The 6,581-nt window shown below is 45.5% G+C and overlaps 1 long non-coding RNA gene across 1 annotated transcript in view; it reads right to left on the bottom strand.

The window, feature by feature from the left end:
• The window catches only part of LOC144729134 (uncharacterized), a 350,979-nt gene that overhangs the window by 55,079 nt on the left and 289,319 nt on the right, over positions 1-6,581 (bottom strand). The gene's annotated exons all lie outside the window — the stretch shown is intronic.

The following is a 6,581-nucleotide window of genomic DNA, read 5'->3' as shown; positions in this document are numbered from 1 at the left end:
CACCGGTGTTGGTGGCCGTGATCGGGTATCAAACCCCACAGCCACCACACACACAGGATGCCATAAAGGTTTGCGGGAACAACGCCGTTTGGCAGCAGAGGGCAGTGCAAGCAACATTGTCCCACCGATAAGAATTGGTGTTACCTTTTCTGGCAATTAAGCAGTTGTGTTAAGATGTTAAAACACCAAACAGAAACCTTTTGTAAGGAATCATGTCTGCATTAACCACATATACTGTACTTGTGGCAAACATGCAAATAAAAAAAAACATGCTCTGATAGTATACTTTTTGGGTCTTTCGGTAAAGTCACGTAGATAGGTTCGAAGAAAATACAACTACGACGTTTCGATCGCAACACAGGCGTTCGTTCGTCATCAGGAAAAAAATGATATTGTCCCACCTCAATGCTACCACCGTCACCAACCAGCAGTAACCACTGATGTGGACTCGAGTCATGTGACTTGGACTCGAGTCAGACTCGAGTCATGAATTTGATGACTTGCGACTCGACTTGGACTTGCATAACAATGACTTTGTCCCACCTCTGGACTAACCAGTGTGGTGAAGTATGGTCAAGCAATCCACACGGCGTGAGGCCGAGACCTCAAACTCGAACTCTTACGAGACCTAGAAAACTTGGCCGTATCTTTTTCTCCCGCCGTGAAAATCACTTGAAAAATTTTTTTTCGTCGAATTTTTTAAATCGTAAATTACAAAGCGATAATTCCATAGTCACACCACCATCAATTCACACAACCGGGAGCTCAAATGTGTAATTTTTATTAACCGGCTGATAATTTAACGGACATATTTATAAATGTATGTAGATTAGCACCACTCCATATTTATGCGCCCAAAGAAACCCATCAACACATTCGTCTATAACACAGTGGCCTTAACAAGGAAAAATACGAGGCGACGTTTCGGGCAGTAGTCCTACGACATCGTCCATATATAGAGGCGTAATCATAAGAGTTGGATTGAGAACTTTCACTTCACGCCATGGGAGAGTCATGAATTTTAAAAAAAAATTCTGATCAGTTAATTTTTTGTTAAAATTTCCATCACCAAAATACAGAAGCGATGGATTTAATCCGAATAACGGATCACTCGCTGTCAATGGGAAAATCATCCAATCCAACAGCAGCGGTGTGACACCCACCCCCCCACCCCTGCCCATTGGCTTGTGTAGTTATTATTTAATTCGAATGTTATGCTCGCGGGGCACAGCAAAATCGCCGCGGTCCCTTGTAGCGGATGACGCCGGGCGTGCGAAGTGGGGTGGGGGGAGCATTCCAGGCCGCGCCGTCTTCAGGCGGCCCGCGGCGGTATTTATTTATTTATTTGATGACGTGTCCTCCCTCGCCCCGCCCACCTCATGCATTATTTATGAGGGGGGCGGGGGGTAGCGGGTGTGGCGATTCCTCTACCAACGTGTGAATCGATTCAATTCGATTCTATAGAAAGCTACGGTGGGATTCGATTTTTTGGTGCATCGTTACGTGGTGAAGATTCCGGAATCGATCGATTCTTAAATTTGATCAATTTTTTTTAGTACGGGATGGTTGTGTGCAGATTCTATTCATTGTGCAGTTCAGGACAACGATGAATTGAATTTGTAAATTTAAAGTTGTACGAATCTATAGAGTTGATAATGGTGGACGGCATGGATGTTAACCCCATACGGTTTAATCCGTATTCTTTGTACAGAGAAATTGAGATTTCAGGTCCATACCCCTTACAGCAGTTTCAATACGGGCAAAAATAGATATAGTGTCTATTTGTTTGTGATTCTCCCTCGTGATAGGATTTTGTAGGATTAACGTTGAGATTTCTAAGGGCACGATGTCTGAATTGGTCTGTAATGAGGTAGGAGGCACTCATAAGGGGTTGACAGGTACGTTACTGTTATCCCGTTATAAAGGGGCCGTCCATAAATGACGTCACGCACCTGGGGGGGGGGGGGTCTGACATTTGTGACGATGTGTGACGAGGGGGAGGGGGTTTGAGAAATGTGACGTCACATCAAAATGCGCAACTTGAAATAAATATAGACAACACGTTCTACTTAATTAATTAGACTTTTTAATAAAAAAATATCCTACAACATCAGAGTGCAGCGCCACATTAAATACGCACTACAATGACGATAGTTTAAAGCGATTTTAAGCACGTTTTATTTTTGGGGGGGGGAAGGCAGAGCTTTGTGACGTCATATTTGAGGGGGGGTCTGACTTTTTGTGACGCCGTGTGACGAAGGGGGGGGGGGGGTTAAAAAACGTCCAAAATCGCGTGACGTCATTTATGGACGGCCCCAAAGGCCATCTGCAGTATCGTGAGATAAGTAATGAAGTTAAGTTTCATTATATGTATTTTAAGAATAATTTAGATGTGTGGATATCATACGATCTTGCAGTGGTATAAACTAGGAAGGAAATGGATTACAGCAGTGCGATTATTTGAATCGCGCGTTATCATTTAACAAAACAAATATTTCGATGTTCAACGACTGCAACACAGTTAAATAGTTAACAATCGATTTAAAGCTTTCGTGACTGCAGGGATTAATCTTCTTGGTTCTTTCGGTAAATTATTCAGACTCTGTCTTGACAGACCTGTTCTCCACCTGAGGACGGCTGCTTGCGTTGTGGCCGAAACGTCGTGAGAATTATTTTATAATTTTTATCATTATTATTTTAGTATTTCCATTCTACGTGACTTTCGCGAAAGAACCAAGAAGAGTTAACAATCGATTATTCGTTTAGCCCGAGTTCCACGTGCTTGGTGTGGGTAGTGTCAACATTCACCGTATTCTCTGGATTATTAGCACCCACCCCAAGTAGTCGAAAGCCAAATGCGCGTCTTGTAAGAAAATCCTGTAGGTGCGTGTCAGATGCGTGATCAGATTCCTCCAACTTTATTGACGTAGGGTCGTAGGGAAAACACGCGCGCGTGTGTGTGGTCTGCATAGATGCGTCGTGTACTCCAGGAAATACGGTAATAGCAGAGGTAGATTGAACACGTTAGCCTTTCGCGACAAATATTATTCATAATAAAGGTTTTTGGTCTTCTTGGTTATTTCGGTAAAGTCACGTAGAATGGAAATAATAAAAATAAAACTTAATAAAATAATTCTCACGACGTTTCGGCCACAACGCAAGCAGCCGTCCTCAGGTTGAAGAACAGGTCTGTCGATAAGGCTCTGTCTGCTTGGGTTGTGGCCGAAACGTCGTGAGAATTATTTAATTATGTTTTATTTTGATTATTTTATTATTTCCATTCTACGTGACTTTACCGAAAGAACCAAGAAGATGAATCCCTGCAGTCACGAAAGCTTTAAATCGAAAGGTTTTTGGGTTAGATCGCGTTATTTATAAATGTGTCGTAACCCTCCACCACCCGACACGGCCAAACAGTAAAAAAAAATGTGTCACGTTTTACAAAAGACAAAATAGTTCACTATTTTAGCCCACCGGTGTGTTGAAGAGTGAATCAACATCATCGTGAAGCAGAGGTAGAGTTGGGAATTCGTGGGTGGATGAATGTCCCGGTGATTTTCAAGGACGTGCCATAATGTTGCATTGTTTGTTGAAACTTGCTGTCCAAGCTTCAACAAGCCGCACCACCTCTACATAATAATAGGCTCAGTCAACCATTCTACACAACAAAGACTAATTTCCTGGCAGCGATTTCAGCCGCATCATCTCTACATAACAAAAAGGCTCAGTCCCTTTTACACGCACCTTTACATCAGCCGCACCTAGTTTACACAACAAAGGCTCATTCCTAGCAGCGTGCTTCAGCCGCACCGAACCTCACAAAAATAATATTCAGGGCCTACCTTGGCTCCTCCCACCCTCAACCAGTATATATAAAAATACGGTTTTCTTGGAATTTCTCTCACTTGATACAGCTATCGTGCTGTGACTGTTCCACCTGAAGACGGAAGCTTGTGTTGCCTCCGAAACGTCGTGATTTTTATTTTTATTTAACTTTTACTAATTACAATTTTTTACTTACGTGACTTTACCGAAAAAAAATAAGAATATGAACCCCTAGTAGGGCATCTGTGGTGAAGAGTATTCAGATTTGCACCGTCGCTTTAATGATGTTGTTTTAATCTCGTTTCAAATTTCAACAACACAACTTTGCATCCAACCCTAACCCTTATCAGTGCCGACCTCATTACAGAACAATGCAGACCCTATTGGTCACCCCCGTGCCCCTAATAAACCTCAACGTTCATCCGACAAAGTCACATCGCAAGGGAGAAACACAAACACTTTTTTGTTGCCCATATTGAAACGGCTGTACGCCGTATGGACCTGAAAATTAAATTCCTCTGTACAAGAATACGGGATAAACCGTATGGGTTGACAGGTATGATGATGTACTCGCCTTTTGCCCGTCCATGGACGGGTGTATTGCAGTAAATCTAAAACTTGCAAGCGAAAAGCAGACCGTGACGTGAGATATTCATTGCATCAATTCGTGTGCAATTTGTAAGAGCGCGGTGACACAGACTTTGGGGCCGTCCATAAATGACGTCACACGGCCTCACAAAAAGTCAGACCCCCCTCAAATATGACGTCACAAAGCTCTGCCCCCCCCCCCCCCCAAATAAAACACGCTTCAAATCGCTTTAAACTATTGTCATTGTAGTGCGTATTTAATGTGGCGCTGCACTCTGATGTTGTTGGAGAAAACATGTATTAAAAAGTATATTTAATTAAATAGAACGTGTTGTCTATATTTATTTAAAGTTGCGCATTTTGGTGTGACGTCACATTTCTCAAACCCCCCCCCCCCTCGTCACACATCGTCACAAATGTCTGACCCCCCCCCCCCCCCACTGGAGCGTGCCACTAAGAGGTGGGGCCTTACCATCAGCCCCACCAAAACTAAGCACCTGCCTGGGTATTTTGTACCATCGGACACTCCACCCCCACAACTCCCAATCGGTGATGGGGCAGTTGTGGAGAGAGTGGAGAGTTTCCCATACCTGGGCAGTGTGCTTATGACCGGCTCCAGTTTAACAGCAGAGGTCTCACTCCGAATCAGTCGAGCGGCAATATCTTTTCATCGGTTGCGTAACGCTGTGTGGAAGCTAACTGGTGTGTCGCTCCGCACGAAGCTTCGGGTCTTCTCGGCCACGGTCATTCCCTCCCTTCTCTACGCGTGCGAAACGTGGACCCCCCTAATGGAGCATCTTCGCCGGTTGGAAACATTTAGGCTGGCCTGCCTCCGATCCATCCTGGGTTTAACCAGGCTGGATTGTGTGAGGAGCTCACAAATCCTTGAAAGATCTGGGCAAAGTCCCATCGGTGAGCTCCTCCGGCAGGCAAGGCTGCGTTGGCTGGGTCATGTAGCCCGCATGCCCAGCCACCGCATGCCTAAACAGCTTTTGTTCGGCCGGATCGAGGGGGCTAAACGGGCGCGGCACGGGCTAGAGAAGAGATGGAGTGATGTGGTACAGGAGGACGTGGAGCTGAGTGGACTTGCCGATGACTGGTACCAGCGGTGTCAAGATCGGCCTCAGTGGAGGAGGCTCGTGAAGGACGCTACTGGGCAGTTGGAGGCAGTCGCCCTCCAACAACAACGGAGGGCGGAGGAGCGACGCTCACAACAACGAGCGGAGCGCCAGGTGGCTAAAGCACACCAAGTTGGTACAGTAGGGGGCACAGGTGGTGCATCAGCCAGTCATCTCAGTCATCTCGGTCAGTCGACCCGTGGCACCTGAGTCTGCCCCGTGACCTCCTGCCAGCGGGCGTTCGACACTTCACGTGGCCTCAAGGTGCACATGGCCTGGCACAAGTGTCGTGGTGACGTCACCGCCACTTAGTGGCGAATGGCGGTTGTTGTTGTGTGTAATGTGTGTGTGTCTGTGTATGTCTGTGTGGTGTTGTATGTGTGTATGTCTGTGTGTGTCTGGAGTATGTGTGTGTGTAGTGTGTGTATGTGTGTGTGTCTGTATGTGTGTCTGTGTGTAGTGTGCGGTGCGTGTGTGTGTGTAGTATGTGTGCAATGTGTCTGTGTGTATGTCTGTCTGTGTGTGTGTAGTAGTGTATGTGTGTAGTAGTGTATGTGTGTGTGTCTGTGTGTGTCTGTGTGTGTGTCTGTGTGTGCGTGGAGTATGTATGTGTGTATGTATGTATGTGTGTAGTGTGTGTATGTGTATGTCTGCGTGTAGTGTAGTGGTGTATGTGTAGTGTATGTCTGTGTGTATGTCTATGTGTGTGTGTAGTATGTGTAGTAGTGTGTCTGTGTGTGTGCGTGGTGTGTGTGGAGTATGTGTGTGTGTAGTGTATGTAGTAGTGTGTCTGTGTGTGTAGCAGTGTATGTGTGTGTGTGGTGCGTGTGTAGTGTATGTGTGTGTGGAGTATGTGTGTGTAGTCTGCGTGTGTGTCTATGTGTGTGTGGTGCGTGTGTAGTGTATGTGTGTGGAGTATGTGTGTTTGTGTGTGTATGTCTGTGTGTGTGTGGAGTATGTGTGTCTGTGTGTGTATGTCTGTGTGTGTGTATGTCTGTGTGTGTGTGGAGTATGTGTGTGTGTAGTGTATGTCTGTGTGTGTATGTGTGT

The sequence above is a fragment of the Lampetra planeri genome, chromosome 31 (genome assembly GCF_965212315.1).
Source record: "Lampetra planeri chromosome 31, kcLamPlan1.2.h2, whole genome shotgun sequence".
Taxonomy (NCBI): Eukaryota; Metazoa; Chordata; class Hyperoartia; order Petromyzontiformes; family Petromyzontidae; genus Lampetra; species Lampetra planeri.
The sequence above is the reverse complement of the archived record's forward strand: the minus strand, read 5'-3'. Positions and strand labels throughout refer to the sequence as shown.